Here is a 14,998-nt window from a genome sequence, read left to right as displayed (position 1 = left end):
CTTTCTTTTTTTTTTTTCTTTTGCTTGCTTTTTTTTTTATTTTTTGTGGCTAGGCTCTTCTGCTGGTAGATCTAGGATTTTTTTTGTTTTTTGTTCTCCCCCTTTGTGTCTGTGTTCTAGGTGGTTTTTAAGGAGCCGGGTTGTCCAAAAATTTGGACAACCCGGTGATGGGGTTCTGGCACCCCCTGGAGTTGGTGGCCAGAACCCCCATCACGCGTAGTGGGTGGGGAAGGGATGGCTGGGCGTACGCCCAGCCATCCGCTTTTTTTTTATATATATTTTATTTGGTTTTATTATAATTTAAATTTTTTGTTTTAGGTGTCTACACATATCACATTCTACATTCAGCCTAAGCATATTCTTCTAGGCGATTCAAATAATTCTTATAACATTCACTAGTCTAGACATATCATTTCTAGACGTACTCATCATGTACACATTTGTACTAACAACATTGGCCTAGGCACACTATCTCTAGGCATATCACATCATTCATAATTATTTTCTAGTCTAGGTATTTTACCACTAGACATCTTTATGACTTATACAGAACATGCATCATGCATTTTCATTATAGAAGCATACATGCACCCTAGTCATTATGCTCTTATTGATAAAAGTTTTCCCACTCACCTTGACAAATGAAAGGTACTCCACAATCAAGCTTCAATCCTTAGCTTCCAATTATGTTTTAGCTCATAAACGTGCCTAAATGACTTAATCTTTCCTTAAACACATTGAAAAATCACAAAACTATTTAAATGCTGGCTTTTGAGAAATGCCAGCTTTTCTAAAAATAATCAAATCTTTAGCCATCCAACACATAAACTCAAATTTTTCAACAATGAGCTAAACCCATACCTTAGAAATTGGATTGTGCTATTGTTTACCCTAAATATCTAGTCAACTAAAAGGGGCCAATATCTTCAAAGCTCTAAAAGCATTTCCCAAGCTCCACATTTACTCCAAAGAACTCCTAGTTCTTCAAAAATCAATTTAGGAGTTAGGGTTTTTGGGTTTTGGAGAGAGAAAGTAAAAAATCATATAACTAACTTTTGGAGATGAAATCATTTACCTCCAACACTTAGAATCCAAGATTGATTGTTGGATTTGAATGGGTTTGAAAGGGTTAAAATTTGAGAGAAAACGGTGAAGGAATGAAAAGAAAAGGAGAGAAAATGAAAAAGATTCGATTTTGGGTCTTTTAAGCCCGAACTTGGCTGATCTGGCAACCTAGGGTTGACTATATGAAGTTTGTAGTCGACCCTAATTGACAGATTTCTCCCATTTCCCTTCCCAAAATCAACTGACCTTCAAAAGTGACTTTTGAAATTTTAAACATATCTTTTGAAATTTGAAGTTTAAGGTTTTTCTTATTAAAAAAATCTTAAACTATTGGAATCGATTCTTTGAATACTCAAGGTTAGTTCTCGAATGTCAAGGAGGTAAAAGCAACTCATTAGAGAATTGATTTTTCAAAATGAAGGTGATGATTCTTGTAATTCATAGTTTCAAAAGATTGTGAATTTTGACTTAAAACAAATTTAGGAAATCTCTTAATAGAAGAAATTTGTTCAGTACACAATTTCTTTGAATTGAAAGAATGCATGTGTATCTAATGATGTATGAATGCAATCAATCAATTACACAAGAATTTTCATTAGGATGTCATTTATTCAAATCATGTTAAAAAAAATATGACTAAAGAATCAACTTCGTATAGTCAAATACAGTCAATGATATTCAAGACATGATATATACTATTAAATCTAGGATGAATCAATCAAATATAAGAATGAAATCAATCATTTTTCACTGATAAGTAACTTTTGGTACAGAAATCACTTGTTATCATTATATGCCCAATTTCAAGACTTTGCTTCTATTTGCCTTTGATTTACCCACAAGACAAATTCTCACTTGATTTTTGGTATCCAAATTTCTTTGGATCCTTTTGTTAGTCCTAGGAAAAGATAATTTTTCTTTAAGCTCATATTTATTTATCTCTATCAAGTAAACAATTTAGAAAAAGTAAACAAAAAAAATTATTTCTTCACTATTGAGATCCATTTAATCAATTTTCTTTTTGCAATTTTCAAATGCATCTCATAGCTTTTTATCTTCCTTTTCTATGTCATTAAGGGTCCGTTTGTTTTGCAATAAAATATTTTTCGAAAAACGCTTTCAGGACTTATGCTTGTTTGGAAGACGGAAAATTAATTCTAAATGTAAAACGTTTTATGAGTCAACAGAGTTAATCACAAAAAATGTCTTACGCCCTTGAAGGGTGTAAGACATTTTTCAAAGAACAATAAAATCACTTTTATACTAAGTTTATGAGTATAAGTTTGATGAATATTAATATTTAACTTAAAATATTAAAAAAATAAAAATATTAATATTTAACTTTAAAAAATTAATTTAAAATATTAATATTTAAATTATACAACACTATTAAAATTAAAAAATATTTTTTAATGAAATCATACAGTACAATTAAATTTTTTATTTATAAATGGAATAAATCTTACTAATAATTATAATAAAAAATATTTCAATAATCATCATTTGATGAACACACATTTATAATAGGTTTAAATTTTACTAATAATTATAATAAAAAATATTTCAATTATCGTCATTTAATAAATGCATATTGATAAGTATAGGTTTTGGATATCTTGTACAATTGAAAAATATTTATATTTTTATAGTTATGATAAAAAGTGATAAGATGAAAAATTTTTGAAAATTAGAGTTTATTTTCAGTACAGATATGTGGTTAAATGGTTTTGGAAATATTATTATTGATTTTGTCAATTTTCATTTCTATTTTTAATTTTGATCCCAAATTAGTGAAAATCAAATATCGAAATTGTTTTGTAATTTAACACCTAAATAACTCCACCATAATGGAAAATATTTTTCATAAAATGATCCAAACAATAGAAAATATTTTTAATAGTTTATCCAAATAATAGAAAATATCAAATTTTTCTATAAAACATTTTACACAGAAAAAAATTTTCCTCCAACAAGTCATTTTCCTGATACCAAATGGATCCTAAGATTCTTTTGACACAGTTTGAATTTCGTTTTCAATTTTTTACTTTCGTCTTCTAGCTCAGGGTTTACATTTGTCAAGAAGTTATTTTCAATGTTGAGACTTGAAATCCTTTCTTCATTTTCCAAATTTACTTTGTCATACTTATGTACCATGTCATTGAAAGCTTATTCAAATTCTTCAAAAGTATAAGTAAATTTATCATTTGTTAAGAACTTTCCCTTCCCTTCTTGATCTGCGAGTAAACAAGGCTTACAAGCTGAAGAACTTGCCTCACAGTCTTGCCTTGAGAGTTTGAACTTGCTTAATTCTTCACCCCTTGTTCAACTTACCTTGGTGAGCTTGTAGTTGAAATCAATTGAAAACCTAACATTTTAGAGAGAGAAACCTAGAAATCATTGAGAAGGAAACCTTGAAAATGAAAACCATAAAATATAAAGATTTGAATATTGTATCACACTTCAATGGTGGCCCCTTATCTTACTTATAATTTACTTTCATTTATTTGTGTGTATAGGATAGATGTTAATTTAATCTCTTATTTTAATATTAGGACATTTTAAAGTCTATATTTTCAAAATTACATATGGATAACAATTGACTCTGAATATGCACTTTTGTTCGAGATGGCATGATCTAAACTAGATGCTTAGATGTATAGATAAATGGTGCAATTTAGCCATGTGATTGTTAGAGAAATGAGTCTTATTAGATTCTAAGCTAGAAGGTAAAAGGATACTTATCTAAGTTATACAAAACAAATTGTTTTTCAAAACTATTTAGAAAGAGATTAACCAAAAAGGTGCCTATCAAATCAAAACTCAAAGGTGATAACTTTTGATGAATAGTGATAACTTTTGTAAAAAGCGTCTATCAGTTTAAAACTCAAAATTGATAACTTTTTATGAATAATGATGATCTTTTCATAAATAGTGATAACTTTTGATGAATAATAATTTTATGATTAAATATCTAAATAAATCTTTAAATTGTATCAAAAAGTTATTAAGTCTCTATCTTTTTATTATTTTCAATTAAATCCATGAATTTTTATTTTGAATTAATGAAACCCTATTACTAATTATTAATTAATTTTTATTAGTCAATAGTACAGTTAACACTTTTATGTCACGTCATTTGCCACGTGGCAGGTTGACGTATCATTTTAATGATGTCACTATCACATGGCAAATGAAATGACATTAAATGTTGCTGATTAGAAATTAAGTATTTATCTTTTTACCCATTCATATATCCAAAAAATATTGACTTAAAGATTTAAATTAAAAAAAATTACTTTCATTCTTAATCTATTTGCTTAAGGATTTAAAACAAAATAAAAAAAAAACCTAATTACTTGCTTCCCTAATATGATAGAACAAATATTTTTGTGACTAAACAAGCAAAATAATTTAATTTAGGGTTTAAATTTAAAACTTATTAAATCATCATAGAGATAAAAAATCAAATAAATCTTAGAGACAAAACAACCCATATTAATAAGCTTTTATCAATACCATTTATGGGATTGGATTGAGTCTGAGTACTTGTTTAAATCGAATTTTGACCTCTTGGAAGTCTCTAGATGACCTTGGGTTCGAACACTATACTTACAAGTTAGATTCTTTTTACACAAGCATTCGGTTAAATTCTAGCAAGTTGGGTCATGCACAAGACAACGATGGGTTGGATTACCGAAATGACTATATGTATTTTTTCCATCCTCCATCAAAAGGCTATTGACTTTGGTAAGAAAGACAAGAGTCGTCTAATTACCTCAACAAGGGTTTTCAAATACTACTATACCTTATCTTTCATCTATTGTTGTGTAAAATAATGGTCGGACATGTCAATTCCATTTGGGCCATGGATAGTGGTGCTGCTAAAATTGGAGTAAACAAGAATCTTTTTTAGAAATTTCAGCCATAAGTATACCACATGATTTTTTTTTTTTGGAAGCAGTGTACCACGTGATATTCATCAATTAATTAAAAGGATAAAAAAAACTGTTATATTCTCTAGTGGCTGCAACCTTTTTACTTATGGTCCTCGGAACACTCTGTTTTATATGTGTAAAGCCATTGCAAATCTGGTGTAAGGGCTTGGTGTTTTCTTGTAATGTCTTATGTTGCAGGGGATAGTCAGTGAACAACTTGGGTCTTCCATAGTGGAATGACAGGGGCTACCCCTTTGTCTCTCACTAATTCTCTTCATAACTTAGTGTTTTGTATCATTTTGATGCTTAATAAAATTTACTATATGATCAAGTAAAGAAAACTGACAAAAGTTGATAAATATTGATTTTTTTTTTGTTTTTAAGATTTATTTGAATTTGAGGTTTTTAAGATGATTTAGTAAGTTTTGGATTTAAACCCTAAATCAAATGATTTAGTTTGTTGAGACACAAAATATAGTTTCTACAAGATTAGGGAAGAAAGTAATTAGGTTTTTTTTTTTTAAATCCTTAAGCAAATCAGGGAACAAAGTAATAGTTTTTTTTTTTTTTACTTCTAGATCTTTAAGCTAATAAGCTTTAAGCATGTGGATGAGCAAAAAGATAAACACATAATTCCTAATTAGCAACATTTAATACCATGTCATCTACCATGTGACAGTGACATCAAAAATGACATGTCAACTTGCCACGTGGTAGATGACATGACATAAAAGTGCCAGGTATACTATTGACAAACGAAAGTTAGTCAATAATTAATGAAAAATGCTTATTTGACCAAAAATAAAAGTTTAGGAGTTTAATTGACTTTTTTAATATAATTCAGGAGCTTATTTGGGTGTTTAGCCTAAATTTATCTATACGTAGACAATAAAAGTTAGAACTAATTCATTTGAAAAATAATTATTCTGTCACGACCCGATACTCCTTCGAGCCCGTGACAATCACCGCGGTGTCCCGATCGACACTCATTATCCGGAATGTCAATCGGAACCCTGCAAGGCTTTAATATCAGTTTTCGCACCTCCCCAATGAGCAACAGTTGTTAAGTTTCATGTTTTGAGATATTATAAACTATTTTCAAATCAAAACAATAGAAAAATAATTTTTTCTCATAGGGGCATTTTGGTCATTTTTTTTCAAAAATTTCGAAACTAGCTAAAAATGTAGTATGCGAGTATAAAACACATAATTCATAATCAAAAATAAGTTTAGATGTCTAAAACATTCATTTAAAGTGCAATTATAACTATTTGAATATAATAAAAATATTCAATAAAATATTCTATTTGCTTATAAAACAATATTTATAGAGTTATCGGTAAATAAATTTTGTAGCTTAAAAGCTAAATAAATTCATACATATTGTAATATAGCTAACCAAAGTATAAAATTTAATTTACAGTGACAGGTGGGCCCACAAACGATCAAAAGTATCAAAAACGGTAAACCTACAGTTTTTTAGGATGCAAGTTCAATTGTAGCCCTCAACAAAGTGAGCTATCTACCGACTATCCTAAGCCTAAAATGGGTGGAAAGGAGGGTGGTGAGATTATATAATCCCAGTGAGTAAACAAATACCATCTAAAATATCTAAAGCTGAGTAAATGGAGACAGATAAAATAGTTTAACATAAAAATGATTCACAGCATTTAGAACTCATTTTAATAAGATAAAATAGATTCATCTCACCCAAATAAACAACGAGGCTTATGATTTCCTGAAAAGTTTGGCTCGTGCCAAATCATTCTCATACTCAGTTATCAGGGATACCTTGGTCGAGGGCTATCCCAACCGAGTCTGTCAAGGCTGTTAAAAAGTTATGTACGCATAAATCATGTTTTTATTTTGAAAACATAGCCATTCCTTGGCGTTGACTGAGTTCACCCTCACGTGGTGGTTTGGCGTAAAGTGAACTCTAAAGTTTTAACCTCAGGAGTTATCCAATCGCGCCTGTCATATTGAGGTATGAATAAAATAGGGTTACCGTGCCCCCTCTAATAAGTTGGTCCACGGAACCCGTCTACTGCAGAGACTAATCAATAACCCACCAATTCAGTAAAATTCAACAGTATGACATGGCAATTTTATCATTATCCAGCCTATCAAGGCAAACAACAGTTTATACATTTTCAACACAAATACCAATTCAACTATTCATGCCAATATTATCATAAGCCATTCCATTCAAACCATGATTTATAACACAACAATTAGTCTCCAATTACTCCATTTTCAAAACCATCATTCAATTTCAAGACAATTTATAAAATCATTCATTTAAACACATTTTGTTTATAAAACCTAAAGATTTACCATTTAAACATATTTTTCTATAAAATCACAAAAACGAATAAAAACTATTTTAGATAATTAAGACGTTAGTAAGGTTACTCACTATTTTGGGAGTCGAATTTGAGTACTCCGATTCTTGATCCTCGGGTACTATCTCTTTACTTTTGCCAAAATGCTCACCACCTAGACATAATGCACAATAAGCCATTTACTACATTTGTGCTAAATTGTTATAAAATCAATTCAAGCTTCATACTAATGCATGAAATGGGATGTAAATACTCGGGTAACTATCTTAATACGGTGTTCAATATAAATTCAATTATGTACCTAAATAAAACTGTATTGGCCTAATTCAATCTATCACCCGATTAATTGGCCAATATGTCCAATTTAACTCCAAATAATTCCATTTCTCTCCCAATACTTCAAATCATCAAACACAAATTAAATAACTTGAAATATGGCAAAATCATCCTCACATATTCTCTTGGAAATTCGACCATGGTGGGTGCAACAACACTATGATTTTTCCTACTTAATTCTCACACCATAAATCATTAATTCCTAACCAAATCACTCGAAATAAAATCAAAATCATCATCAATATTCCACATGGAGAATTCAGCCAATGATGGGTGATGGAAGAACATGAATTTTTCTTACTTGATTTTCATCCTACACATCACCAATCAACTAAAAACACTAAAATACATTGAAATCTAACCAAATCAAGCATCAAAACCTCTCTCTAAGTGTTCAGCCAGCAAGATACCCGTCATGAAATCATGTGATTCAACCATGAAAAATGCAAAAGAATGTATGGGAAAGGTAGATCACAAGTCAAAATCAAAAAATTTTACCTTTGATTGCTTGATTACTTGAAATCTATCAATTTTCTCTTGAATTTTCATCCTAGGGTTCTTGTTCTTTCTTTTCTTCCTTTGTTCTTGCTTTGGCTGGCCATATGAAGAGAAATGGGCTGATTTTGTGCTGATTTTTAAGCTAAATAATAAATGGATGAAAATTTGACACATGTCACCATTCCATTGATCCATGTGTCATACTTACCCATTAAGCAATCTCTCTCCACCACGTAAATTTTTTCAATTATCCATGATAATATTGGATAAAATCCATATGCTGGACAAGTGTTGGGTGGTGTAAAATTTCAATTTTGCCCTTGGGGTGGCAAAATGACTATTTTACCCTGTGCTCGAAAAAATGCCAGAATTAAAATTTTTCACTTCTCAAACTCAAATTATACTCCAAATGATCAATCTTAGTCAAAAATTTCATCCAACACTCACATCTTAACCTCGAATGGCAAAATGACCATTTTACCCCTAGGTCATGAAAATTCCAATTTGACTCCAAATCGGTCCTCAAATTTTGAATGACCATTTTAAGTCATTTTGGGATTTTAAAATTCTCAATTTCATCTTAAAATCTCTATTTGGACTAGTTCGAGGCTTAATTCAACTTAATTGTACCATTTGGTACAATACAGTCCTTAACGATTTTCAAGGTACCCAATTAAACAAACATGCATTCTTATGTAAGAATGGTATAATAAACATATTGTAAAGCTGGGCTTGACATATTCTTACATTGTCGTTCTCTCTTAACCAAACTCCTTTGCTCTAATCTCTAATGAGAAAATTTTAGATTTGTAGTCTCTAGTTTTCTTAATGCTTTAGTTGAATCCTAGTATATTATAATTAATTCCAACAAAAACAGGGACATATTTACTTTAAAGACAAAAACAGGGACATAGTTTTCTTATTGCATTTTTATGTTCCACCCCAAAGCTTGATAGCAAGTGTTTTAGCTAGATGACTTCACAACATGTGGATGCCATTGAGCAATATTTTGCTTCTGCTGAACTCTTGGCTGCAACAGACTACTTCCTTGACTTTCATGTGACCAAAGAATTTCCAATGAAAACATTGTAACCCGTGATTGATCTCCTTGAATATTGACAACCTGCTCAGTCACTATCATAATAATTTGTAATTTTCAAATCTGAACTTGATTGCATTAAAATACCTTCTACTGGTGATCCCTTTATGTACTTCAATACCCTATAAACAGCTATGAAATGCTTAAGTCTAGGTTTGTCCATGAATTGTGACAAGACTTGGATTGCATATGATATGTATAGTCTGTTGAATGTGAGATACAATAACATTCCAACTAATTACCTATATTCAATTAGATTGACTAACTCTTCTCCATTTTGAGTTTTGTGTAATTTGTGGTTATAATCAATGGGAGTGAAAACTACTTTAGCTCCCAACATTCCATGTTATTCTGGAAATTCCCATGCATACTTCTTTTGACATATTGAGATTCCATTAGAAGATCTTGCTATTTTTAATCCTTGGAAGTATTTAACCTCTCCCAAGTCCTTGAGCTTGAAATGTGATTTCAAAAACTGCTTCACATCTGCTATAGCTTACATTGATGTGCTTCCAATCAATATATCATCCACATAAAAGAGTAAGGCAATGAAATTCTTATCCTTTACTTTCATAGTAAATAAAAAGTAGTCAATAGTTGATTGGTTGAAACCATCTTGCAGAATAAATTTAGTAATTTTGGCATTCCATTACCTAGAAGCCTACTTCAAGCCATATAATGACTTGTGAAGTTTACCGACCAACTTAGATCCTTCTGGATACTCCCTTTAGACTTCATACCCTTGTGGTAATTCCATATATACCTCTTCTTCTAAGTCACCGTTTAGAATAGCATTATCCACATTTAGCTGCGACAAGTTCCAGCTAAATATTGTTGCTAAAGAAAAAATACTCTAACAGTTGTCTACTTGGCAACTAGATTGGAAGTTTCTTGATAGTCAAATCCTAGAACTTGATTGTAGTAGTTTGTTACAAGTCTTGGTTTATATCTTTTAATATTCCCATCTGCATTCAACTTAATCTTGTACACCCACTTATAGCTTACGACGTGAGAGTTTGAAGGCTTAGGTATTATGCTCTATGTTTCATTTTCCTACAAAGATTTAAATTCGGCAGCCATAACTTTTCTTCAATGTGAATGGCTTGCAGCTTGATGATAAGTGTGAGGTTCATATAGGTGTGATAATGATGTGGTAAATGTTCTATGTGCAAGTGAAAGTTGTTTGGCAGCTAAGTATTTTATGATTGGATGTACAGTGACAGCACCGGAATGTGATGGCAAATCAACATGGTAGGCATCTAGATTGAGTCTTGTACTTCTCCTAACTGGTAAGTTGGCAGATGAATCATGTGTGTCTTGATTGTCTTAATTGTCAAGTGTGTCATATTCATCATTAGCTGCAGTCGGCATACTATTAGAATTTGGCGATATAGGTATGAAATCACTAGAACTTGAAGTTTGAGGTGTGTTTGAGTTTGGAATAGCTTCATTTTGATTAAACTCAATAGGTGTATGCTCATGAAATGGACAATTTAGGGAGTTAGAACTAAATCATTAGTGTATTTCATATGCATGCCAGGTGTTTGAAAAGGATCTGTTTGCATATCATGTTGTTTATGTTGAAATGGAAATATTGATCCATGAAAAACTATATTTCTGGATGTTATGACCCTATGTGCACAAAGATCATATACTCTATATCCCTTGATATTATTTGGATATCCTAAAAACAAACATTTTGTGGCCCTTTTGTTCAGTTTCTACCTATTTTGTGATAGAATGGATACAAAGCATAAGCTCCTAAATACCCTAAAATGGTCATATGTAGGTAGTTTGTTGTAGGATACCAACTCAAATGGTGATCTATTTTGTAATAGTTTTTATGGGAACCCTGTCAATGATATGCACTGAAGTTAAGATCACATCTCTCATAAAAAGGACAAGAATGTTTGACTGAAACAGTAGGGCCCTTGCTAGCATTAAAATATGTTGATGATTACACTCAATAATTCCATTTTATTGAGAAGTTTCAACACAAGACAATTGATGTATAATTCCAGTTTTAGCAAGAAATTCAATCATTCTAAACTCTAGACCATTGTCTGATCTGATGGATTTGACAAAAGACTCAAATTGCTTTAAAACTATGTTATTAAAAGCTGGTATAATTGATAACACATCCGATTTACTTCTCATGAATAAATCTAGGTGAAATGCATATGGTTATCCACTATAGCGAGAAAATTCCTTCAGTTAGACAGGGTAGGGGTCTCATATGGACCGCAAATGTCTACATGTATCAGTTCAAAAGTAGCACTTATACTTTGAGTATGCACAGGAAAAGGCAATTTTCTTTGCTTAACTAATGGACAAATTTCACAAACTAAATCATTTGAACAGTTAATGTTTGGAAGTTTTCTTTGCATAAAATTTATCTTTTCCAAAGGCACATGTCCTAATCTAAAATACCAAAGATCAAAACATTTGTCCATTGTTTTATAAACATTAATAGATAAAGCAAAGGGAAATTTGATGAGTTTGTCAAAAAGAAACTTTGAAAGATCTTGACTTTCTAAACATTCTTGCATCAAGTACAATCCTATGTAAGCCTTAGAAACCCTAATCATTGTCTATGAGAGAATGTTCTGAATAATACAATGCATATCAGTAAAAAGTACAAAGGTTTTCTTAGAGCTGGTAAGCTAACGTATAGAAATGAGGTTGAACTTGAATTTTGGCACATAAAGGACTTTCTCTAGGATTAATTTTGGATTCAATTTGACTATTCCTATGTTGGATACATGTGCTCTCTTATTATTTGGTCTTTGGACATAACGGTTTTTCACTGGTTCAACATGTATAAAATTTTTAAGGGAATAACATATATGATCAGTGGCACCAGAGTCTACAATCCAATTACTTTGTCTTCTCATATCAACATTTGCATTTTTAAAACTAAGAGATAAATTATTGGTTGTATTGAAGCAAAGATGGCCAGAGACAATACTTGCAAAGGCAAAGTTAACTAAAGAGTGGTTTCCCTGTTGAGTGTTCTGTGAACTACCCTTACCATCGTTGTTGCATATGCCATTCTCATTTAAGAGCTCTATTCGCCTGTTAACCTGTTGCTTAATCATGGAAATATGAGACATGGAACCAGTTCCAACAGCTTCTTCCTCCTAATCAGTTTTGCCGTCCTCAGACCCTTGTATATCAGTCATAACAACTACATTGTTAACTACAACTTTTCCTTTCTTGAAGTTTTCTTTCACCTTAGTAAATTTAAAGTCTTTTGGAAAGCTAATGAGTCTATAACACTTGTCTTTAGTGTGCCCCTTCTTCCCACAATGATTACAAGTAAACTCTTTCTTCACTTTATTCTTTGTGTCTACTGCAATCATCATTGCAGACGACTCAAGCACTGGTTGTGCTTGAATTAATAGGTTTCTTTGCATTTTTTCCCTCAGAACAAGATTGTATACCTTGTCTAGAGTTGGAATGGGATCCATCAGCATAATTTGAGACCTAACGGATGAGAATGACTCGTTCAATCCATTAAGAAATCTAAAAACCATATATTTCTTATATTGGTATGAAAATCTCTTGAAGCAACTAGGATCACATTTTCCACATTGGTAATAGGGTAAGGGTCTATAGCTTCTTAATTCCTCCTATACACCCTTCAACTCAATGAAGAATGAATCGACTGTCCTAGTGCATTGAGTAACATTTCCCAAGGTGTATTGTAGGTTATATACATTAATGTCATTTGGTTGGACAAAGTTTTGCTTGAAGGTACTCCAAATCTTTGCTACTAAATTCATGAAAAATATTGTTGATGCTATTTGTTGGGAAATAGAGTCAAGCAACCAAGCTACCAATAGATTGTTGCAATGAATCCATGACAAATAAAAAGGATCTGTGATTGTAGGCTTTGGTATAGAACCATTAATGCAACTTGTTTTGTTTCTAATAGACATAGCAAGCAAAAAAGATCTGCTCCATGCAATATAATTACTGCTGTTCAACTTAGGGTTAGTGACCATTGATCCAAGGTTATCTGTGTGATGCAGATAACAGGGTGATTGGGGATCTGTTATTGGTGAGATTTGAGTAATTTGAGTGTTGATCTATGTGTTGTGTTGATTCAGCCATGATTTACCAACTTAATGAGTGATTCTCACTTATGAGTAACTAGTGAAAAACAACAATAATATAGGGATTAAAAGAACTTGAGTGACAAAGCAATAGCAAAAGTCCAAAGAAAAGTTGTTGTAAAAGGAACGACACAGTCAACAATTAATACAATGGCCTTTGCCTATTGCAAGAAAAACAACGACTGCCAGCTAAATTCCATCCTGCTCTAACACCATGTTAGAAATGTACAATGAAGAAAAGAACAAAGGGACGTAATATTGAGAAAATTTCTCAAAGTTTTCTCATTGGATAAAAGCTCTGTCGAGCTTATATATATACAGTGTTTAAAGGTAAAGTAATAAGGAGAAAGTGCCTAATAATTACATTTAACTAACATAGCCGAAATTTAAAGAAAGCTTAAAAAATTCTTCTATAAATGAAAAGTGCGCTTTCACTCTTGTATCCAATTTCCCTTCCTTTATTTTCGAAACGGTGAGTTTTGCTTCTCGTTTGTTCTTCCTTTATTTCCAAATTTTCTTTTCTTCTTCATCTGGCAAGGTGTCCTTTATTTTGGTACTTAGTTAATCAAGCTGAATTTGAATTTACTCTCTCCTAAGATAATTGTTTTTGAAGATGGAATCTGTGTCTTGAAGTACATCCAAATTGATGGATTGAAGTGTTGTGAAACTGGTTCAATTTGATGGAACAAATTTTAATTAATGGAAGGATAAGATAATGTTTATGCTTCCTATTTTGAAGATTGCATATGTTCTAGACTCGAATATGATATGAAGGATTTTCTTGAACCAAAAGACAATGACTCTGAAGAATCGGAAGCAGAATGGAAGAGGAGTATGCATGATAATGTGTTCTGTAGAGGTAATATTCTCAACATAGTATTAGATTGGTTGTATGATTTATTTACTTTTGTTCAGATTCTATGGGAAATATGGCAGGTATTGTAGATAAATACAACAGTGAAAAACAAGGACCAAATAAGTTTTTAATTATGATTTTGTTAAAATTTAAAATGATTGATAATTTATCTACCATGGATCAAAGGAATGATTTACTAGTTATGATTTCTACATTTAGAGATTAAAAGTCAAAGTTTATAATAATTACAAGTGGTGGTTTTAATAGGAAAATCAGGTCCTAATTGGAATGATTAAAGAAAGAAATTGTTGCATACCATAGAAGATTTCACTTTGCAATAATTTTGGTGTAACTAAAAGGAAATAGCATGATTCCAACGATTTTGATAGGAAGAAAAATAAAGGCAGAACTTTGTTACTTTGGTTGAAAGAAAAGTCATCTCAAACTTGAATGCAAATTCAGGAAAAATAAAAAAATTAAAACATACCAATACTAAAAATCTGATTGAAAATGATCGTGATGAAATTATTGCAATGATTTAAAATTTGCAGATTGATATGGTTTCTGAAATATGCTTAACTGGTACTAAATCCAATGATTGGTGGTATGATTTTGGACTTTGGAGCGGCGATTCATGATAAGTCACAAATAAAAAATTATGAAGAAATTCATAATGGACGCCAGGTATTTATTTATGGGAAATAGCAGTGCAACAGATGTTCCATGGTGACTTTAATGTGTGCTTGCAC

This window comes from Theobroma cacao, chromosome 9, assembly GCF_000208745.1.
Source record: "Theobroma cacao cultivar B97-61/B2 chromosome 9, Criollo_cocoa_genome_V2, whole genome shotgun sequence".
Lineage (NCBI taxonomy): Eukaryota > Viridiplantae > Streptophyta > Magnoliopsida > Malvales > Malvaceae > Theobroma > Theobroma cacao.
This window is presented reverse-complemented; position numbering follows the sequence as displayed.